A 23,643-nucleotide genomic window follows, 5' to 3' on the forward strand; every position below is an offset into this window, starting at 1 on the left:
GCTTTCTTTTGTTAACCTAGCATTCCTTTAAAAAATATGGAAGTTTACATAAGCATATGATTGAGAAGTCTGAGTATTTTGAATATTCCAGATCCCCTGGAGGAGGGCATGGCAACTCAATCCAGTATTCTTGCCTGGAGAATCCCCATGGACAGAGGAGCCTGGTGGGCTGCAGTCCATGGGGTCTCAAAGAGTTGGACATGACTGAGAAACTAAGCACAGCAAATTTATTTGACCCAGAAAGATTTTGGATTTTGTTTGCTAATATTACAAGGAACTAAAATTTATAAAATAGGATGGAATATACCAGGATATAGATTTCTTATTGATAAGTTGTTCTGCTGCTGCTGCTAAGTCGCTTTAGTCGTGTCCAACTCTGTGAGACCCCATAGACGGCAGCCCACCAGCCTCCTCCGTCCATGGGATTTTCCAGGCAAGAGTACTGGAGTAGGTTGCTATTACCTTCTCCCATAAGTTGTTCTTCAGTAACTCAAATCAGATGATTAGAAAATGCCAAAGTAGAAATGAAAGTTCTGCAAATTTTTGTTTTGCCATAGAACTTAAGTTATTTTACCCGAAGAATATTTACAACAATATAATGGTAAAGTGATATACAATTCTAAAATGCATATTTTTGTATTATTTAACTAAGAAAAATAAGATTTTTATTAGCCTTCCATGAGAAAATGTACATCTGCTTGGTGAAAACGTATTTTTTAAAGTGACTATACCATGCCCCTGTCAATTAACTATAGAATACATGTTAAGATGAGAAAAAGGTACCATGATGATGTCCACAATTATGATATCCAGTACACATGCAAAATGGCAGCCCACTCCAGTACTCTTGCCTGGAAAATCCCATGGAGCCTAGTAGGCTGCAGTCGATGGGGTCGCTAAGAGTCGGACACGACTGAGCGACTTCACTTTCACTTTTCACTTTCATGCATTGGAGAAGGAAATAGCAACCCACTCCAGTATTCTTGCCTGGGGAATCCCAGGGACAGAGGAGCCTAATGGGCTGCCATTATGGGGTTACACAGAGTCGGACACGACTGAAGCAACTTAGCAGCAGCAGCAGCGGCACACATGCAAAGGACACAGAGTACATATTCCTCTCGTGCCCTCACTCCTCTCTACTGGAGTTGTTTGATGTACTTTCCACCCTGCAGTAAAAAATGGCATGACAGTGGAGCTAACAAAATAAAAGAGAACTTGATAACACACTAGCTGCTGTCTCATAATTCAGTCTTCATATGATCCCTTAGAGCAATGTGACACACAGGTATTTCAAACCACCTTCCCAATACAAACTAGATACAAGACAAGTTCTGAATGAAACACAAGAAATATTCCTGTACACTCATAGCTAAGAATCAAAAAATTTAAGGAAAATCTTTGACAAAATCCTAAGAGGAAATAAGAATAGATGTGGCTATTCTGTTTACATTTGACAACACCAGAAACCCAGAGACTTGGATAATAAAGGTTATACAGAGGACAAAAGACAATATCTATGGTATTTGGAGAAATCTCCTGTACACTAGATTGACTTTCAAATAGATCATGCAACAAATATACATACATTTATATTAGTATTTTAATTGTAACAATAGAGATATTCTGAATGCTTATCAACTTAATTATCTACCAATGTTATATGCATATATATATATACATCTTTAGATGAATTCCATAAACTTAAAGCTGAGCAATTGTGAAAGTATTCTTAAAGTATGATACTATTCATGTATAGTATTGGAACAGGTAAACTATACTCTTATTTTATAAAAATATATATGTGTATATATATATATATATATGAGGAGCATAGGAATTATAATTACTGATTAGATAACTAGTAACCTAGAGGATGAGGGAATGATATAGTTTGTGAACATAGTTCAGGAGGTTTTCATTTTATTGATGAAGTTCAATTTTTAAGCTTGATTGTAAGGATATGGAAATTCACTTTATTAGTTTTTATGTCTTTCTTATGTTTCACATGTTTAACAGGTAAATCAATTACTCAATTCACCCTTGAGAAAAGCTGGAGGACTTCTAATAGTTTAATTTTCACAGTCATTGGTTGTGTTTTGGAGCTAACTTTCTAACGTAATGTACGCTGAAACTATCAAATTTTATCAACAAATGATGAAAATTTCCTTTTTTGTGGAGTTTCCTGGTAGTCTAGTGGCTGGGACTCTGTGCTCCCTATACAAGGGACCTGGATTCGATCTTTGGTCAGGGAACCAGATCCTACATGTTTTAGCTAGAGCTTACATTCTGCAACCAAGGATCCTGTGTGCTGCAACTATAAGATCCAGTGCAGCCAAATAATCATTTTGTAAAATTTCCTGTTTTGGAAATGGACTTAAATACATTTAATCTTTTATAAATTTTATTTTGATATTTTGGCATAAGGTGCCACAAACTAATTTTTAAAGAGTGTGTTCTCATCTTGTGGGAGGTAAAGAAAAATCTTGATTTTTCAAAAGAGCATCAGGTTCTTTTGATTCTCCCATCTTAAGAGGCTTTATATTAATTTCAGAATGATTCCTCTGAAAGTGTTCGTTCATCCCCCATGCTTCCCAAACTCTCTCTTCTACAATACTGAGGTTGAAGGAAGTGGTGAGAGATTGTTGTACTGTTGAAAATAGAAGAGAGTGAATTAAATAATGCTTATTATAATGATGCAAAGTATTTGTCCAGTTAATATTGATGACCGAAAAGTACTGTTAGGAAGTGGAGCAAACAAGCTCTAGGACGGTCTAATGGCTGGGAGGGAAGAGCATTAGGTTTTGCCGTTGGTGGTTCCACTGGTGTCACTGGGCCATTACTGCAAGATTTTTCTGCAGAAACTTGTTTCTGGTGCAAACTTTAGGACTGTCTCAACAACATTAACATGACTCCAACTCCAACCCAAACCCTGATTATAAGGGAGAGTTTTTTAAAGGAGTTTTTAAAGGGAGAATTTCAAATATGTAACTGTAACACAGCTGAGCATATTGGAAATGATTATTTCAGATTTTTTTGGATTCCGGAAAACCAGTTGATAAATGAGGTAAAAAGTAGGTTTTCTGATCATTTTAAGGGTCTTGTTAAAGGAAAATTAACTTGCCTTACACACTCTATGTGACTTATAAACTTTGAGAGAATTTTACTCCACTATTCATTCTGTTCGATATGTTAACCTTTTCTTCATGATACTTAAGTTACCTAAAGATAGTGCGGTATTTAAGGGCCAGTGTTATGGATGTTGTATAAGAGAAGTAGAAATATGAGAGTTACTGTAGATTTTTCTGGATAAAATCCTGCATAAAATAGATGATATTCTGTTTTGTAAGCTCTGTACTTGAGTCACTGCAACAACATATTAAATAAATATTATAGTAAATAGAGTAATAGAAAAAGGACAGTATCTATTATGTAATCAAATACGAATAGATTGTTGGAAAGGTTTATATCCAGTATCTCAAAATGCTTGAACAAACAATACATTCAATTACATATGCTCTTGGAATTATAAGCCACATTCTCACACATATATAGCTATTACTACTTGTGATCCATATTTCATTACTTTAACCTTACATGTAAGCCAGTTGTCTGTTTTATATGCAGGACCTCAGCTGCTCTGTCTACAGAGGTGATGTAAAATTTCTACTTGAATAGCAATAAATCATGTTAATTTAGCCCTAGTCAAATGAAACATGGTAGAAGGGATGAAAGAAGAATAGGAATGAGAATGGTCAAAACAGATTACTGAGTATAAGAATTTGCCCAGTTAAAGTGATGCACTGATATTGGGTTAAATACTTCCAGCTATGAAATAAAAATTTAGATCAGCAGGAGTGTTTGTATAATTATAATAATCTATTGATAGTTTAACTGGATAAAATGATTTTGTATGTTTTGATTGTAATATGGTGTCCTCTTACTAATTCAGTGAACACAATTCAATTAGTTTCAAAAATGAGGTGAAAATGGACCACCTGCCAAAGGGTAATAAGATAACAATGAGTTGCACTGGAAATATAAACAGTGACCACAGATTGATTTAATAAGGAACCACCTTATTCAGTCCTCTTTCTACCACATTATGTTCTTAAAATGAGATTTAATGTAATTGGTTTCACCTATCAGTGCCTGCAAAATTAACATGCTTACCTAATATTGACTCAAAAAAATCTCTCTTAAGCAGTGTTTTCCTAAAGAGAATGGCTAACTTATCTATACAGTTCTGCATTTTCTATCATCTACCTTTATTATCAAAGTTCTATTTGGGAAAAACATGAACATGAACATGTGTATTGTTTTGCATGACTTTTTGTATTTTCCCAGGTCCTTGAATTTTTATTCCTCAAAAAGCTTAAGAAATTAAAAACAAAGGGGAAATATGGGGCTTTTATCTTATGCAAATATACAATGAAATTTTAGAAATCCTCTACTTGTCAGAAAGATTAGAATTCAAACTTCCAGATGATATTAACCCCTTTTTGCCCAGTATTATTTCTTAGATAAATAATGGCTTTGGATCCAAGCTTATATATAGTTAAAGGCTGAGGGTTCCAGCTATGACTGAATTCAACATGCCTACTTAGCACCTTGTAATCACTCCATGACTTCAACACAATATCCTTTCTTAAGAGTGAATAAGAGGTTCTATTTGAATAAATTCATTTCTATTTTTTTAGAAAGGGCTTGAGTGTGACTCTTAATCTTCATCAAAGTGTAATTGCGTACTGAAAAAAAAAACAAATTGGTTATTGTCAGCCATCTGATACACACTACAAAGAGCCTGGAAAAAGTATGATTCATTGATTTTAATCATGTTCAGATGAGCCACTTCAGAGACTGTCATGTAAAATAAATACCATGCAAAATAAAGGCAGTGTTTTAGATTACAGAATTGTTTAGAATGCCTACTTCCAAGATAAACTGATTTGGTTCTTGTTGACCTAAGACAAATAGACATTATATATTTCTCCAACTCCTCAAAAACTGGTATATTCAGGATCAGTGGAGAATCATAATTTGGGGTCTGCAACCATGGGGAGCCATGTGTAAGTCATTCAACAGCAAGGGAAGGAGAAAGCTTTTAGAAAGAGGAAAAGGAAATTAGAGAGTTATAGTAAACAAAGAGTTCCTGGCTTTTCTTTGGCTGAGACTTTGCCAAGAATGAAGAGGGATCTTTCCTATTAGGCTCTGCTGTCATCATAGGGTATGACAGCTCCCCATTCTGGTTTCCTGATTTTATTTAATTGAGATAGTTAAGTTGAAGTTAATTTGACTATGTTTGACTACAAAAGAAAAGTCATTGCTAATTGATTGCTGAAACACAAATTGACAGGGCTTAATAATATAAAATAAAATATAGTAAAATACAGAGAGGAGGAAAAAGTGTACTTAATGTAATTGGTCTACTTATTAACCCAAAACTATTGTCTAGTCTATATTATTCTATGGAGTGTGAACATATAACTCCCCTAACCTAATTCTGTCTATCCCCCTGCCTTAAAAAGCATCATTAATATTTCTGTTTTTATTATTTGAAAGATACAGGGATGATGCTGAGTTACTTTGTAGTGACATAATCCTGAAAAATTTCTGGTCTTATCAGGGTAAATTTCTAGCAACATCCAAGTCCCATCCTGCTGCTGCTGCTGCTGCTAAGTCGCTTCAGTCGTGTCCCACTCTGTGGGACCCCATAGACGGCAGCCCACCAGGCTCCCCTGTCCCTGGGATTCTCCAGGCAAGAACACTGAAGTGGGTTGCCATTTCCTTCTCCAATGCATGATAGTGAAAAGTGAAAGTGAAGTCGCTCAGTCGTGTCCGACTCCCAGCGACCCCATGGACTGCAGCCTACCAGGCTCCTCCGTCCATGGGATTTTCCAGGCAAGAGTACTAGAGTGGGGTGCCATTGCCTTCTCCGAAGTCCCATCCTATATTTTTTATTTCCCCCTTCCAAGTTCTCATCATGTTAAAGGTATATGGATTTATTCTCTATAACTGAAACCGCCATATTAAATAGTATCCCCTCCATGAATATAAATTGACAAGATGGACTTTATTAAAATGAATCGCCAGTCCAGGTTCGATGCATGATACAGGATGCTTGGGGATGGTGCACTGGGATGACCCAGAGGGATGGTATGGGGAGGGAGGTGAGAAGGGGGTTCAGGATGGGGAACACATGTACACCCGTGGTGGATTCATGTTGATATATGGCAAAACCAATACAATATTGTAAAGTAAAAAAAAAAAAATTTTTTTGAAAAAACTTGCTCCATGAAAGACACGTTCAAAAGAATAAAAATGCTCTCATCAAAATGGACAAAAATAGTTGCAAAAGGCACAGTCTGATAAAGGACTGTGTCTTAGTACAGATTGCTTTAACAGAATAACACAGACTAGGTGGCTTATAATAAACATTTATTTCTCCCATTCTTAGAGATTGAGAAGTCTAAGTTCAGGCCATGAACAAATTTGACATATTATGCATGCCCTCTTCCAGATTGTAGGCTGCCAGCTTCTTGCTGTATCCTCACAGGGCAGAAAGAGGGCAAGAAAACTCTCTGGGATACTTTTTATAAGGCACTAGTACCATTCATAAGTTTTCATGATTTAATTACCTCCCAGAGGCTCTACCTCCTAATGCTATCCCATTAGAAGTTAGGAGTCCAGCATTTGAATTTCGGAGAGACACAGATAATTTAGTCAATTGCAGACTTATCTAAAATATATGAAGAACTCTTAAATTCTTAAAATGTGAGAATAAGAAAACAAATAACCATATTAAAAATGACCAAACACCTTAAGAGATAATTTCAAAGATATACAGTTGTCAAAGAAGTGTATAAAAAGTTGGTCTACATCATATGTCATCAGAGAAATACAAATTAAAACAATAGTTAGATATCACTACAAAACTATGAGAGGCTTCCCAGGTGATGCTAGAGATAAAGAACTCACCTCCCAATGCAGGAGACATGAGAGATGCATGTTAGATCCCTGAGTCAGAAAGATCCCTGGAGGAGAGCATGGCAACGCATTCCAGTATTCTTGCCTGGAGAATCCCCTGGACAGAGGACCCCCTTTCAGGCTGCAGTCCATAAGGTTGCAAAGAGGCATACGTGACTGAAGTGACATAGTATGCATGCACAAACACACACCCAACTATTAGAGCGGCCAAAATCTAGAATGCTGAAGACACCAAATGCTACCGAAGATATGAAACAACAGGAATTCTCATCCATTCCTGGTGGAAATACAACATGGTACAGCTATTTTGGAAAATATTTTGGCAGTATCTTACAAAGCTAAACATACTTTATGATACTGGAATTAGAAGTTATACTCCTTGTTATTTAGTAAAGTAGCTAAAATCTTAGGTCCACATAAAACCTGTACACAGAATGTTTATAGCAGCTTTATTCATAATTGCCAAAGCATGGAAGAAATGAAAGTGTTCTCCAGTATGTGAATAGATGAATAAACTGTAATACATCCAGACAATGCAATAGCATTGAGTGACACAAGAAAATGAAGTATCAAGTATTTTATTCTTTCCGTTGCAATGGTGAATGGAATTGTTTCCTTAATTTCTCTTTCTGTTTTCTCATTATTAGTGTATAGGAATGCAAGGGATTTCTGTGTGTTGATTTTATATCCTGCAACTTTACTGTAGTCATTGATTATTTCTAGTAATTTTCTGGTGGACTCTTTAGGGTTTTCTATGTAGAGGATCATGTCATCTGCAAATAGTGAGAGTTTTACTTCTTCTTTTCCAATTTGGATTCCTTTTATTTCTTTTTCTGCTCTGATTGCTGTGGCCAAAACTTCCAAAACTATGTTGAATAGTAATGGTGAAAGTGGGCACCCTTGTCTTGTTCCTGACTTTAGAGGAAATGCTTTCAATTTTTCACCATTGAGGATAATGTTTGCAGTGGGTTTGTCATATATAGCTTTTATTATGTTGAGGTATGTTCCTTCTATTCCTGCTTTCTGGAGAGTTTTTATCATAAATGGGTGTTGAATTTTGTCAAAGGCTTTCTCTGCATCTATTGAGATAATCATATGGTTTTTATTTTTCAATTTGTTAATGTGGTGTATTACATTGATTGATTTGCGGATATTGAAGAATCCTTGCATCCCTGGGATAAATACTTAGGAATATATCTACCTAAAGAAACTAAAGACCTATATATAGAAAACTATAAAACACTGGTGAAAGCAATCAAAGAGGACACTAATAGATGGAGAAATATACCATGTTCATGGATTGGAAGAATCAATATAGTGAAAATGAGTATACTACCCAAAGCAATTTATAGATTCAACACAATCCCTATCAAGCTACCAACAGTATTCTTCACAGAGCTAGAACAAATAATTTCACAATTTGTATGGAAATACAAAAAACCTCGAATAGCCAAAGCGACCTTGAGAAAGAAGAATGGAACTGGAGGAATCAACCTACCTGACTTCAGGCTCTACTACAAAGCCACAGTTATCAAGACAGTATGGTACTGGCACAAAGACAGAAATATTGATCAATGGAATAAAATAGAAAGCCCAGAGATAAATCCACGCACATATGGACACCTTATCTTCGACAAAGGAGGCAAGAATATACAATGGATTAAAGACAATCTCTTTAACAAGTGGTGCTGGGAAAACTGGTCAACCACTTGTAAAAGAATGAAACTGGACCACTTTCTAACACCATACACAAAAATAAACTCAAAATGGATTAAACATCTAAACGTAAGACCAGAAACTATAAAACTCCTAGAGGAGAACATAGGCAAAACACTCTCCGACATACATCACAGCAGGATCCTCTATGACCCACCTCCCAGAATATTGGAAATAAAAGCAAAAATAAACAAATGGGACCTAATTAACCTTAAAAGCTTCTGCACATCAAAGGAAACTATTAGCAAGGTGAAAAGACAGCCTTCAGAATGGGAGAAAATAATAGCAAATGAAGCAACCGACAAACAACTAATCTCAAAAATATACAAGCAACTCCTACAGCTCAACTCCAGAAAAATAAACGACCCAATCAAAAAATGGGCCAAAGAACTAAATAGACATTTCTCCAAAAAAGACATACAGATGGCTAACAAACACATGAAAAGATGCTCAACATCACTCATTATCAGAGAAATGCAAATCAAAACCACTATGAGGTACCATTTTACACCAGTCAGAATGGCTGCGATCCAAAAGTCTACAAGCAATAAATGCTGGAGAGGGTGTGGAGAAAAGGGAACCCTCTTACACTGTTGGTGGGAATGCAAACTAGTACAGCCACTATGGAGAACAGTGTGGAGATTCCTTAAAAAACTGGAAATAGAACTGCCTTATGATCCAGCAACCCCACTGCTGGGCATACACACTGAGGAAACCAGAAGGGAAAGAGACACGTGTACCCCAATGTTCATCGCAGCACTGTTTATAATAGCCAAGACATGGAAGCAACCTAGATGTCCATCAGCAGATGAATGGATAAGAAAGCTGTGGTACATATACACAATGGAGTATTACTCAGCCATTAAAAAGAATACATTTGAATCAGTTCTAATGAGGTGGATGAAACTGGAGCCTATTATACAGAGTGAAGTAAGCCAGAAGGAAAAACATAAATACAGTATACTAACGCATATATATGGAATTTAGAAAGATGGTAACAATAACCCGGTGTACGAGACAGCAAAAGAGACACTGATGTGTAGAACAGTCTTATGGACTCTGTGGGAGAGGGAGAGGGTGGGAAGATTTGGGAGAATGGCAATGAAACATGTAAAATATCATGTAGGAAACGAGTTGCCAGTCCAGGTTCGATGCACGATGCTGGATGCTTGGGGCTGGTGCACTGGGACGGCCCAGAGGGATGGTATGGGGAGGGAGGAGGGAGGAGGGTTTGGGATGGGGAACACATGTATACCTGTGGTGGATTCATTTTGATATTTGGCAAAACTAATACAATTATGTAAAGTTTAAAAATAAAATAAAATTGGAAGAATAAAAAAAATAAAATAAAATAAAATTAAAAAAAAAAAAAAAAAATGAAGTATCAAGTCATGAAAAGACATGAAGGAACTTTAAATGAATGTTACTAAATGAAAGAAGCCAATCTGAGATGACTACATACTATAGGATTCCAATTATATGACATTCTGGAAAGAGCACAACTACGGAGACAATAAAAAGATCAGTGGTTGCCAGGGAGTGCAGAAAAAGGGGAATGGATAGAACACAAAGAATATTTAGAACAATGAAAGTACCTTGTATGATATTATAGTGATGGATATATATCATTATACGTTTATCCAAATTCATTGGCTGCACAATACCAAGAGTGGTTCTTCATGTAAACTATAGACTTTGAGTGACAATGATGTGTCAGTACAATTTTATCAGTTGTAACAGATGCCCCACTCTGGTGAACAGTAGTCAGGGATGTTGTCAATGGGGAATGTTATGCATGTGTTGTGGTAGGGGGTATATGGATAATATGTGTACCTTCCACTAAATTTAATTGTGAACCTACACCTTCTCCAAAAAGTAATGTATATTTTAAAAATAAATAATATCCCCTAAAGGAGAAAATAATTATTTATTAACTATTAATAAGATACTAGATATAGAGGAAGGATTTGAATAGACATTTTTCTAAAAAGTTGTAAATGGCAAATAAGTACATAAAAAGATATTCACTTTGTTAGTTATTAGAGAAATACAAATCAAAACCACAATAAAGTAACATTTGTGCTCCTGCCCTGTTGTTAAGTCATCTGATTTTTGTGACCCTGTGGACTGTAGCCCACCAGGCTCCTCTGTCCATGCAATTTTCCAGCCAAGAATACTGGAGTGGGTTGCCATTTCCTCCTTGAGGGGAACTTCCCAGCCCAGGGATCAAACCCACATCTTCTCTGTCTCCTGCACTAGCAGGAAAATTCTTTAATACTGAGCCATCTGGGAAGCCCTTAAGGTATCATTACAAACCCACTAAGATAATTACAAGTAAAAAGTCAAATAATAACAAGTATTCTTGATGTTGTGGAGAAATTGGAGTCCTCACACATTGCTGACATATAAATGTATATATGTAAATAAATATAAATGGTATCATCCACTTTGGAAAACAGTTTGAAAGATTCTCTAAATGATAAACTGCTACTGCTAAGTGACTTCAGTTATGTCCGACTCTGTGCGACCCCATAGATGGCAGCCCACCAGGCTCCCCCGTCCCTGGGATTCTCCAGGCAAGAACACTGGAGTGGGTTGCCATTTCCTTCTCCAATGCATGAAAGTGAAAAGTGAAATTGAAGTCACTCAGTTGTGTCCGACTCTTGGCGACCCCATGGACTGCAGCCTACCAGGCTCCTCCATCCATGGGATTTTCCAGGCAAGAGTACTGGAGTGGGGTGCCTTTGCCTTCTCCAAAATGATAAACAGAATTATCATATGGTCTTACACTTGTACCACTAGGGCTATATTCATGACAAATAAAAACATAAGTTCACAAGAACTTGTACATAAATGTTTATATCATGGCTGCATTTCTTTCTGGGAGCTGTAGGAGGAAATCCATTTCCTTGCCTTTTCCACATTCTAAAGCCTTCTTGCATTACAGATATCACCACCATCTTCAAAGCCAGCAATGGCTAGTAGAGTCTTTGTCACATCATATCATTCAGATTCTTACTCTCCTGCCTCACTTTCTCACTTATCTTAACCCTACGATTACACTGGACCCACCTGAATAATCCAGGATAACCCCCACTATCTTAAACTCACCTCATTGACAGTTTAATTCTCCTATACCATGTAATATAAGATATTCACAGTTTTGGGAGATTAAAACATGAATATATTTAGGGGATAATTATCAGGCTTACCACAAATGACTCTTTTTTTAAATTAAGTATTTTACCATTTTTAAATTATTATTTTAAAATCGGTTAATTTTAAATTAAATTCTACAGATATTACTAAATGAAAATGACCATTAATGTTTTCCTATATATTCAATGTACTCAAATAATGGGAGAGGTAAACTTTTTAATTTTAAAATAGAAATGCTAAAATATACATTTTAATACCAGGATACCAAGTGTTATTTTGCCTACTAAAAATGACCAAGAATACATTTTTAACAAAAATTCAGCATCCATTTTGTTGCTTAGAGGCATAGAATTTTGACTGTGATGATATATGCCATGCATTCATGCATGGTTATTCACTCAGTTCTGCTTGACTCTTTTACAACCTCATGGACTGTAATCCGTCTGGCTCCTCTGTCTATGGAATTCTCCAGGCAAAAATACTGGAATGGGTAGTCATTCACTTCTTTAGGGGATACTCCCGACCTAGGGATCAAACCCAGGTCTCCTGCATTGCAGGTGGATTCTCTACTCTGAGTCACCAGGGAAGCCCTATATGCTATGCATGAAACAGTGTTTTTTGCATTTGTATAAGTGCAAATCATCCCCATGTTAAATCATTAAATTTATAATTTATACCCCAAAACACTGTTTTCTAATGCTTATTTTACTTTAAATGGTGCTCTTAAAAAAATCTAGGACACAATATTTCCTGTTAAGAAAGTGGGTCACAGGCATATGTGATTAGCAATTTTAGGTAATTTACAGCTAGAAGTTCAGACTGATCTTAATACTGCCTCATAAAAAGTAATCTGAAAATTAACAAAAAATTACCTGAAGAAAAAAATGTACTCATGAAAAGCAGGATTGATTTGAACTAACCCCAAAGAAAGGCAATAAAGTGTTAGAACAGGCAGAAGCAAGGCAGAGAAGCAAAAAGCAACTGGATAGGAGTGGGGTTGTCTGTGGCTCATGAGAATTAAATAGATGTAGATAGGTAGGATGGGTATGTGCAAGAGTGAAGAGAAAGATTTGACCACCTGGCAGATATAAGTATTTAAACACTTGCTTTATTTTAATGACATCACAGTTAAGCAGAAGACAAAACTGTAATTATTTATTTTAAGATTTTACACAAGTTGATAATCAGATCAGTGGAATACCAAAGATCAGTTAGAGCTGATCAGCTGCTGTAAGGTCTATGCAAAAACACACATTCGTAGAATTACTGTGTTTCTTGCTTTCAGATCTATACCTATCCATTCTCTTCCACTGTTTACTTCAGCAAATTAACCCAAAGACAGGAAAGCAAAATGCTGTCTCCTCCTCAGCAAATCTTCCCACAGACGTGGGGAAAAGATGCTCTCAAGTTATAAAAGATGCTCTCAATATTATCTTCAACTCTGTTAATGACACTGAACTCAGAATGGAAAAGGATACTGGTTCATTGTGGAAAATTTTAAACCTATATATTCAGATATACTTTGTTTTTCTGGAGTTCTAATATCACTTGTAGTTTAAAATAGTATCATCTTATAATACAACATATGTAGTCTATGCTGTATTAGTTAGTTAAATTACTGTATCACACATTTTCATATTTTCCAGTCTTTATTGTGTTTTCCTGGCATTTTATATATTGTTTTTTCAGTTCTTAGATGTTCTGCTTCAAGTAATTTATTGATTCATTTGTAATGCATTTAAAATATGAACTGAGTCTTCACAATGAACCAGGTATTATTTTAAATCCTTAAATTAACAAGGTCGGTAGACATGTATTTTTCTTTCAAGGAGCCCGAGTTCTTATGTTAGATGAGAGCCAGGGAATGGATTTTGATCCCAATTTGTTTTCTTATATTTTTTTTTCAAGGATTTCTAATTTTTACACAGAAACATTTTATCTTAGGATCCTATTTTGTTCTTTAAAATGCTTTCTTTGATTCTAGTGTTTTATTTTCCATTTTTGGTATAATTTCTTAAATTTAATGTAGTTTTATACTGTCATGTATAAAAGCTGTAAAAAGATTACTCAGAATTATCAAAATGTATTTTCATGTGTAAAGTCACAAATATTTGGCTGGTCAAAAAGTTTGTTTGAGTTTTGCCATAAGATGTTACGGAAAAGCCTTTGTAGCCAACACAAAATATTGTAATCACTTTTTATAATCAAAACTTTTGATTAGTTCCTTCATCCAACAAATATGTATTGAATACTATTTACAAGTCAGAAACTGAGGAGTATTCATCAATGTAGAAAAACAGCTAGTCTTTTCGACTTTGGCCTATGCAAAACTTTCATTCTAAAAGATGTAGAGAAAGGCAAATGGGGCTCAGAGACAGAAAATTATGTAATTTTACTATAATAAATATAATTTGGATTTACTGGGTGTAACAGTAGCACCTAAAATAAATATTTAACATAAATATGGAATAACATAGAAAGTGTGTCATTAGAGTATTTTTTGCATGACTTTTATTTTTGTTTTGATGCTTTTTAAATGTAGCATTTATAAAAATGTGGAAGTAGGACTTACAGGAAAGATGCTTTATATATATGTATAAAATATATATATATAAAAGTACAATTATGTATATGTATGCTGCTGCTGCTGCTAAGTCGCTTCAGTCGTGTCTGACTCTGTGCGACCCCATAGATGGCAGCCCACCAGGCTCCCCCGTCCCTGGGATTCTCCAGGCAAGAACACTGGGGTGGGTTGCCATTTCCTTCTCCAATGCATGAAAGTGAAAAGTGAAAGTGAAGTCGCTCAGTTGTGTCCGACTCTAAGCGACCCCATGGACTACAGCCAGTATAATTCATATAGGATAATTCTTCAAAAGGAACAATTATATATGTACATGTATATATACCATATACATATATAATTGTTCCTTTTGAAGAATTGTACTTTTTTAATTTGTTCACTAAAAAATTTTATTTCTCTAGCAGAGAGTAGACTATTTAGTAAATACATAGTGGAAGAAAGGGCTTCCCAGGTGGCCCACTGGTTAAGAATCTGCCTGCCAAACAGGAGACGTAGGTTTGATCCCTGGGTTGGAAATGCCCTGTAGAAGGAAATGGTAACCCACTCCAGTATTCTTGCCTGGAAAATCCCATGGACAGATGATGCTTGTGGGCTACAGTCCATGGTGTAGCAAAGAGTCAGACACAACTTAGCAACTAAGCAACAACAGTGAAAGAAAACAGATACATACACACTATATACCTTAATAAAATTCACAATCAAAATGATTGCTTAAATTACCTCACTTGAGTGTACATATGTCACTTATTCACTAAATAACTATGTAGGTATGCACCCATGAAATTAAAAGACCTTTGATCCTTGGAAGAAAATCTATGGCAAACCTAGACAGTGTATTGAAAAGCAGAGACATTACTTTGCTGACAAAGTTGCATTTAGTCAAAGCTATGGTTTTCTAGTAGTCATGTATGGATGTGAAAGTTACACCATAAAGAAGGCTGAGCACCAAAGAACTGATGCTTTTGAACTGTGTGGTTGAAGAAGACTCTTGAGAGTCCCTTGGACAGCAAGGAGATCAAACCAGTCAATCCTAAAGGAAATCAACCCTGAATATTCATTGGAAAGACTGATGCTGAAGCTGACGCTCCACTATTTGGCCACCTGGTAGAAAGAGCTGTCATTAGAAAAGAGCTGGATGCTGGGAAGATCGAAGGCAGGAGAAGGGGACAACAGAGGATGAGATGGTTAGTTGGCATGACTGACTCAATGGACATGAGTTCGAGCAAGCATCAGGAGATGGTGATGGACAGGGAATACTGGCATGCTGCAGTTCATGGGATCCCAAAGAGTCAGACATGACTGAGTGACTGAAAATGACAAATATATTAGAATTTATTGTGTATAAAATACCACATTGAATAGACATGTTAGAAATAAGCAAAATTATTCTTTAGATAAGCATACTTCTTTATTTAGAAAATAAAAATTATGTTCTTTTTTTTAAGGAATTAGTCAACTAATTTGTCATGAAATACACCTATCCTGAGTTTTTCTAGCCTATAAATTGATTGCTGATGTGTATTTTTATATTGCTGCAAAAATCCAATAATAATCATCCTTCTTTGCTGTATTGATGCCTATGCCATTTCTGAATTCACATATATTTTTATCGTAAGTGTATAGAAACAGGAAAAGCCCAGCAGCAATACTAAATTTTTAACAGCTATTTCAGTACTCATTTACAAACGTATTAAATTTCTTGTGTTCTACATGATTAAAAATTATGACTATATCCTTGAATAAACAAAGTAAATAAGTAAAGAGGATGTGTCACCTGTCAGTGACACGAAACAAAGTCAAGGGCACACTCATGATGCATGTAGAAGTCAATATGATCTGATGGTCTCCCAGTGAGATGCATGTGAAGTCCATACTAATTAACCTATAAATCAGACTGATGCTTGAGTTTATTTGGGCCAGAAAGACTACCTACTGTCAAGCAATCAAGCAATACCTCTTTAATTGCAATTTATTCCAACAACCACACTTTATTGATCCTAGCATACACTTATGCCACAGCAGTATCATTATTCAACTTTATTTTAACAGCTTCGAAAGGTTAGAAAGTTAGAAACCACAGTGAAAGAGACCATTAACATGTTGAGTTGCTAACATTGCTTCATGCTCTATGTTGAGCAATGTCAACTATATTTATGAAATTGTATGATAAGACAAGGAAAAGGGACTAATATTTAATAGGCACCTAAAATACCTATTGTTTTTTTATAATAAATATTACTTTTTAGTCACCAAAAAAAGCAAACACAACAAAAAGCACATAAAATCAGGGAGGATCAATATTGTTATTTGCATTTTACAGATAAGTTGCAGTTTAGAAAGTGTGTTAGTCACTCAGTCATGATCGATGTTTTGTGACCCCATGGTCTGTCCATGGAATTCTCTAGGCAAGAATACTGGAGTGGGTTGCTTTTCCCTTCTCCAGGGGATCTTCCCACCCAGGGAACAAACCCAGATCTCCTGCATTGCAGTCAGTTTCTTTACCATCTGAGCTACCAGGGAAGCCCAAAGTTGCAACTTAGAGGTAGAGTGAATTTCCTAGAACTTCATTGTTAAAATGTTCAAATCATCTCTCTCACTACAAAGCACATGTTTAATTTCTTATATAATTTCTTCCAATATTTTTGCACACTGACCATTCTATGATACGGTCTTCATCATGACACACTCTAAGTGATATTTAAAGTGTGCAGACAGCTCATCTACATGAATTTTGTAGCTAATATGATTTTTAAAACATAAAACATCATTGTATGATCATTCTTATTTGTCAGTTGTAACCCCATTTATAATCCAAGTTATCATTTTTCCTGAACTTAAATATTCAGATCAGATCAGATCAGTTGCTCAGTCATGTCCAACTCTTTGTGACCCCATGAATCGCAGGACCCCAGGCCGCCCTGTCCATCACCAACTCCCGGAGTTCACTCAGCCTCACGTCCATCGAGTCAGTGATGCCATCCAGCCATCTCATCCTCTGTCGTCCCCTTCTCCTCTTGCCCCCAATCCCTCCCAGCATCAGAGTCTTTTCCAATGAGTCAACTCTTCACATGAGGTGGCCAAAGTACGGAGTTTCAGCTTTAGCATCATTCCTTCCAAAGAAATCCCAGGGCTGATCTCTTTCAGAATGGACTGGTTCGATCTCCTTGCAGTCCAAGGGACTCTCAAGAGTCTTCTCCAACACCACAGTTCAAAAGCATCGATTCTTCGGCGCTCAGCCTTCTTCACAGTCCAACTCTCACATCCATACATGACCACAGGAAAAACCATAGCCTTGAATAGACGGACCTTTGTTGGCAAAGTAATGTTTCTGCTTTTGAATATGCTATCTAGGTTGGTCATAACTTTCCATCCAAGGAGTAAGCGTCTTTTAATTTCATGGCTGCAGTCACTATCTGCAGTGATTTTGGAGCCCAGAAAAATAGTCTGACACTGTTTCCACTGTTTCCCCATCTATTTCCCATGAATTGATGGGACCGGATGCCATAATCTTCATTTTCTGAATGTTGAGCTTTAAGCCAACTTTTTCACTCTCCAATTTCACATTCATCAAGAGGTTTTTGAGTTCCTCTTCACTTTCTGCCATAAGGGTGGTGTCATCTGCATATGTGAGGTTATTGATATTTCTCCTGGCAATCTTGATTCCAGCTTGTGTTTCTTCCAGTCCAGCATTTCTCATGATGTACTCTGTATATAAGTTAAATAAACAGGGTGACAATATACAGCCTTGACGTACTCCTTTTCCTATTTGGAACCAGTCTGTTGTTCCATGTCCAGTTCTAACTGTTGCTTCCTGAACCGCATAAAGGTTTCTCAAGAGGCAGGTCAGGTGGTCTGGTATTCCCATCTCTTTCAGAATTGTCCACAGTTTATTTGATCCACACAGTCAAAGGCTTTGGCATACTCAATAAAGCAGAAATAGATGTTTTTCTGGAACTCTCTTGCTTTTTCCATGATCCAGCAGATGTTGGCAATTTGATCTCTGGTTCCTCTGCCTTTTCTAAAACCAGCTTGAACACCAGGAAGTTCACGGTTCACATATTGCTGAAGCCTGGCTTGGAGAATTTTGAGCATTACTTTACTAGCGTGTGAGATGAGTGCAATTGTGCAGTAGTTTGAGCATTCTTTGGCATTGCCCTTCTTTGGGATTGGAATGAAAACTGAGCTTTCCAGTCCTGTGGCCACTTCTGAGTTTTCCAAATTTGCTGGCATATTGAGTGCAGCACTTTCACAGCATCTTTCAGGATTTTGGATAGCTCAACTGGAATTCCATCACCTCCACTAGCTTTGTTCGTAGTGATCCTTTCCAAGGCCCACTTGACTTCACATTCCAGGATTTCTGGCTCTAGGTCAGTGATCACACCATCATGATTATCTGGGTCATGAAGATCTTTTTTGTACAGTTCTTTTGTGTAGTCTTGCCATCTCTTCTTAATATCTTCTGCTTCTGTTAGGTCCATACCATTTCTGTCCTTTATCGAGCTCATCTTTGCATGAAATGTTCCTTTGGTATCTCTGATTTTCTTGAAGAGATCTCTAGTCTTTCCCATTCTGTTTTTTTCCTCTATTTCTTTCCATTGATCGCTGAAGAAGGCTTTCTTATCTCTTGCTATTTTTTGGAACTCTGCATTCAGATGTTTATATCTTTCCTTTTCTCCTTTGCTTTTTGCTTCTCTTCTTTTCACAGCTATTTGTAAGGCCTCCCCAGACAGCCATTTTGCTTTTTTGCAATTATTTTACATGGGAATGGTCTTGATCCCTGTCTCCTGTACAATGTCACGAACCTCATTCCATAGTTCATCACACACTCTATCTATCAGATCTAGGCCCTTAAATCTATTTCTCATTTCCACTGTATAATCATAAGGGATTTGATTTAGGTCATACCTGAATGGTCTAGTGGTTTCCCCTACTTTCTTCAATTTAAATCTGAATTTGGCAATAAGGAGTTCGTGGTCTGAGCCACAGTCAGCTCCTGGTCTTGTTTTTGCTGACTGTGTAGAGCTTCTCCATCTTTGGCTGCAAAGAATATAATCAGTCTGATTTCGGTGTTGACCATCTGGTGATGTACATGTATAGAGTCTTCTCTTGTGTTGTTGGAAGAGGGTGTTTGTTATGACCAGTGCATTTTCTTGGCAAAACTCTATTAGAATTTAAATATTAGAGTTGTAAAATTTCAGTTTGGAATTTTTAGCTCTTTAGACAATGTATGCAACATGTCTAGTAAAAAACCTTTTAGAGTTTCAGTGAATCTTTAGGAAATATTTGGTGAGTATAAAGATAGCTTAAAGTTTGACCTTTCACTTATTTCCCCTCAACTTAAAAGGCTATCTGACTTAATTGAATATTGATAATTAAAACATGCATATATTTCAGATGTATAAATTAATGATTTGATATATGTATACATTGTGCAATATTCACTACAATTCAGCTAATTAACATATTTATTTCTTCATATGGGTGATTACCATTGTTTTTGAGGAGGAAGGAGCAAGAAATTTAAGATTTACTCTTTAAACAAATGTCAAATGTAACAAATTTAAAGTGTATAATACAATACTGTTAACTATAGTCACATTGTAAACCTTAGATCTCCAGAACGTTTTTATATTTCATGACTAAAGTACATATTCTTTGACCAGTAGAATACATATCTTATTCTCCCTAACTAATTATAACCACAGTAGTGCTCTCTGTTTTTATGAAATTGACATTTCAGATTCCACCTATGATTGAGAATATGCAGTATTTGCTTTTCTGCATCTGGCTTATTTCACTTATCATATTTTTCAGGTTCATCCATGTTGTCTCAAATGACAGGATCTCCTTTTTTAAGGCTGATTAATATTCTAGAGAGAGTGTGTGTGTGTGTGTGTGTGTGTAGTCAAATATATAGCCACATTTTCTTTATCCATTCATAAACAAACATTTGGAAATGTAAATTGATACAGCCATTTTGGGAAAACACTGGATTTTCCTTAAAATATTAAAAATATAAATATCCTTTGATCCAATAATCTCATTTATGGATATATATTCAAAAGATATGAAACCAATATCTCAAAGATATTTCTCATTTCAGCATTATTTACAATAGCAAAGATGTGGAAACAGCCTAAATATCCTCCATGGATGAATGGATAAAGTTTGTCATATCTTATACATGCTTTCTGAGTTGATGTTTTTATAAACCAAATTATCACAATTCTTCATGAATCCTCTGTAAATCATTGACCAGATTTAAGCGTTACAGGAAGAGACCAAAAAAGTGGAGACTCTAAACTTCCAAAGTAGCTCTACTTTTAATGCTTCTATTTGTTATGCTTCCATAAAATTTCATTCACAGAATAAATAAGCCAATATACTTTAAAGTGTAGTTTAAAATCATGGATCTAGTCCAATGTCCTCATTTTCACAGGTGAAGAAATGAAGATTCAGAGAAGTAAAGGACCTGTGTCAAAGTCACAGTGCTAGTAAGTAATATCTACAAATCTAGAGTCATATGTGTCACACTGTTTGACCTGAGTTCTATCTATTGCATGACAATTTTTTATTTTTCAGCTAAGATTCAGTGTTAAAAGTCTGTGTAAAACTCTATTTCCATTCCTGACATATGCTTACTGGCACTAATTGCTTGTGATCTGTGTTCAGTTCTACTACACACTTTGGAAGACATGTAGAAACGGAGTTACAGGACGTTCCTTTTAAAAAGAGACAGTGTGAATCATGAGATGGTGTCCCAACAGAAAGATGTCATTCATTTCAGGCCTTGCCATGTCCTTGGTGCTTAATAAGAATCATTACATTTTATTTTCAAAAAATTCTGTAAGGTTTTGATACATAACTTAGAAATAAACTAAAGCTTTAAGATGTTTGATAGTTTTCCCAAGTACATAGAGCTATTTAATGTCAGAGCTGGTTTCAAATCAAAATCTGACTTCAAAGTTGCCCACTTATTGTATTGTACAATTCTGTAATTAAAGACAAACATTAATACAACTAATACATAATTCCAGATCAGTGTGATATACACTAGTATGATATAATGTCAAGAGAAAACTAAGCAATAAAAGATCAACTTGAGTTGACAGTGTATAAAGATAGATATTTTCTTGGTATTGACTCCAAGCTAGTGATTTTTTGAAGATTTATTACTATGAAGACATTATGTATAATAATATCTGTAAATGAGTGGGGAAATATTGGCTACATATACATAATGACATTACAGTTGGAGATTGCTAATTTGTCAAATAAAGTAGAATAAGAATTTCAAAAAAAGGAGGCTTTATTTTATCTGTTGGAATATGAATGAATTATTGAAGAAAACAAATGACATTTTGAATTCGATGGGGTATAGATGTGTGAGGATAGATGAAATCATCCATCCTCAAGAGGAAGTGTAGGAAACATGGAGGTGGAAATAAATAGGGACATTTGGCAATAGGGGAGATTGAATCCTCAAATATGATAAGAGTGAGGTGTTATTTCAAAAGGTTGAACTGGGATTCTTTGGTGAAAGTTTTGAAACCTGATCTCAAAAATTATATTTTACTATATAAATGAAAAATGGATATTTTAGGTGCTTGTTATTATTATTTGTTTATTGCTGTAATCTGTGCAACTCTATAATCAGAGCTGTGTCTTAGAAAAACTATGACAGCATTATGATAGTCTACATAGATGAAAAATCAGAAGTGAGGATACCAAGTAGCTGGTGTGCAAAAAATGAGGTCAAACACTCCTTCTTGATTTGTATCTGTTTTGTCTGTAAAAGATGGTGACACCCCCCCTTCCCAGTAGCTGAATCACTCAGATTTCTATGGTAACTTTGAGGAGGAAATATTACTGATCTCATATCCCAGGCCTTAGCTCAGTTTGCCTCAAAGAAACATAAAATTCCATAGATCCAATATCCTATTTTCTTCCATTTGTCTTTTTCTAATAAATATTTATTGGATGAATAAATAAATCCCTTTTCAATCTGCTTGAAAATCACTGTTATGTAGAGGAGACGATAGATGCCATGATAGTTTTATTATCCTGGAAGCCTACTTCTTCCTAGAGAAGTCCTTCTGACTTCCCTTGTGCTTTACCTTAAAATTTGCACTCCAGTTGGAGGAAGGGAAAAAGTAAGGGATACTTGTTTTTTCATGAGAGGCATAAATTAATATGAAGTAGCTGTGCTAGTCTAAAAATTTTGCCCAGACAATGAAGGAACGTCAAAAAATTGAAAAAAAGCCTTCATGCAAATTAAGAATCATTGATTCCTATAGATCAACCACTTGGTTTTAACATCTAAATAAAGAGGAAAGAGCCTTAAAAGCCCTCTGCTCTAAGGTTAGCTAAAGGATGTAGGACAACAGCTCTTAATTTGGATTTCATTTTCAACTTCTAGCACTCTGCTCATTTTGAAAACCTTCTTGCTCCGGGAATTGTATGCATCCATTAGTGAGGCTGACCAACACCACACATAATGTCCTGCTGTTTCTTAACTGTGATCCCACAAGTAATGATACTGCTATGCTTTCTTCTTGCTTAGTTGAATTCATCATAGAATTGAAACTTTCTTTAGATTTTTTTTTTTTTTTTTGTCTTGTGGATTGCATTTTTTATTCCAGGCTCCCTTTAAGTATGTGCTTCATTTAACTTATATCTATTCGTCTTATAAGCAATACATCTACTAAATTTATTCCTTCTGTATTGAATCTCTGGTTTCCTTTGTTAGAAAAAACATGGGCTACTCCATACATGGGCTGTCCTTCTCAAAGGCAGTACCTTTGCCTTTAGAAAACTTTTTACCAAGCTGATATATATTAACATTTCTGTACTTCTAAGAAAGCAGCACTTTGATGTAGGTGCTATTCAAGTAAACTCTATGTATAAGGTTTGACATTTTGTTTGGTCAGGTATTTGAAATGAAAAGGTAAATTAGAGTTTTAGGTGTGAAAGTAACAATAGAAGTACACCTTTTCCAGTAGAGGTGGTAAAAGTCAAAATAGGCCAAACGTGTGAGGTCTGGTGTGAGCTCTGAATATCTATATCCTTCTGTCTGATACACATAAATTCTATTTGTGAAGTGAATATGTACCTTATTGGCTTGTAACTGACAGTTCTTTGGTCTTTCCAATTGTCTATTTGTGAAAGTACTCTAATCCATCAGTTAAAGGTGACATAGGATT

At 35.8% G+C, this 23,643-nt stretch overlaps 1 protein-coding gene across 42 annotated transcripts in view; it reads left to right on the forward strand.

Annotated features, from left to right (window-relative positions):
* The window catches only part of PTPRD (protein tyrosine phosphatase, receptor type D), a 2,534,232-nt gene that overhangs the window by 302,635 nt on the left and 2,207,954 nt on the right, over nt 1-23,643 (forward strand). For all 42 annotated transcript variants that reach the window (XM_027549289.1, XM_027549255.1, XM_027549273.1 and 39 more), the window contains exon 2: nt 20,880-20,934. The gene's annotated coding sequence lies outside the window, so the exon portion shown is untranslated. The remainder of the gene's footprint in view (nt 1-20,879; nt 20,935-23,643) is intronic.

Source organism: Bos indicus x Bos taurus, chromosome 8 (assembly GCF_003369695.1).
Source record: "Bos indicus x Bos taurus breed Angus x Brahman F1 hybrid chromosome 8, Bos_hybrid_MaternalHap_v2.0, whole genome shotgun sequence".
In the NCBI taxonomy this organism is placed as follows: Eukaryota; Metazoa; Chordata; class Mammalia; order Artiodactyla; family Bovidae; genus Bos; species Bos indicus x Bos taurus.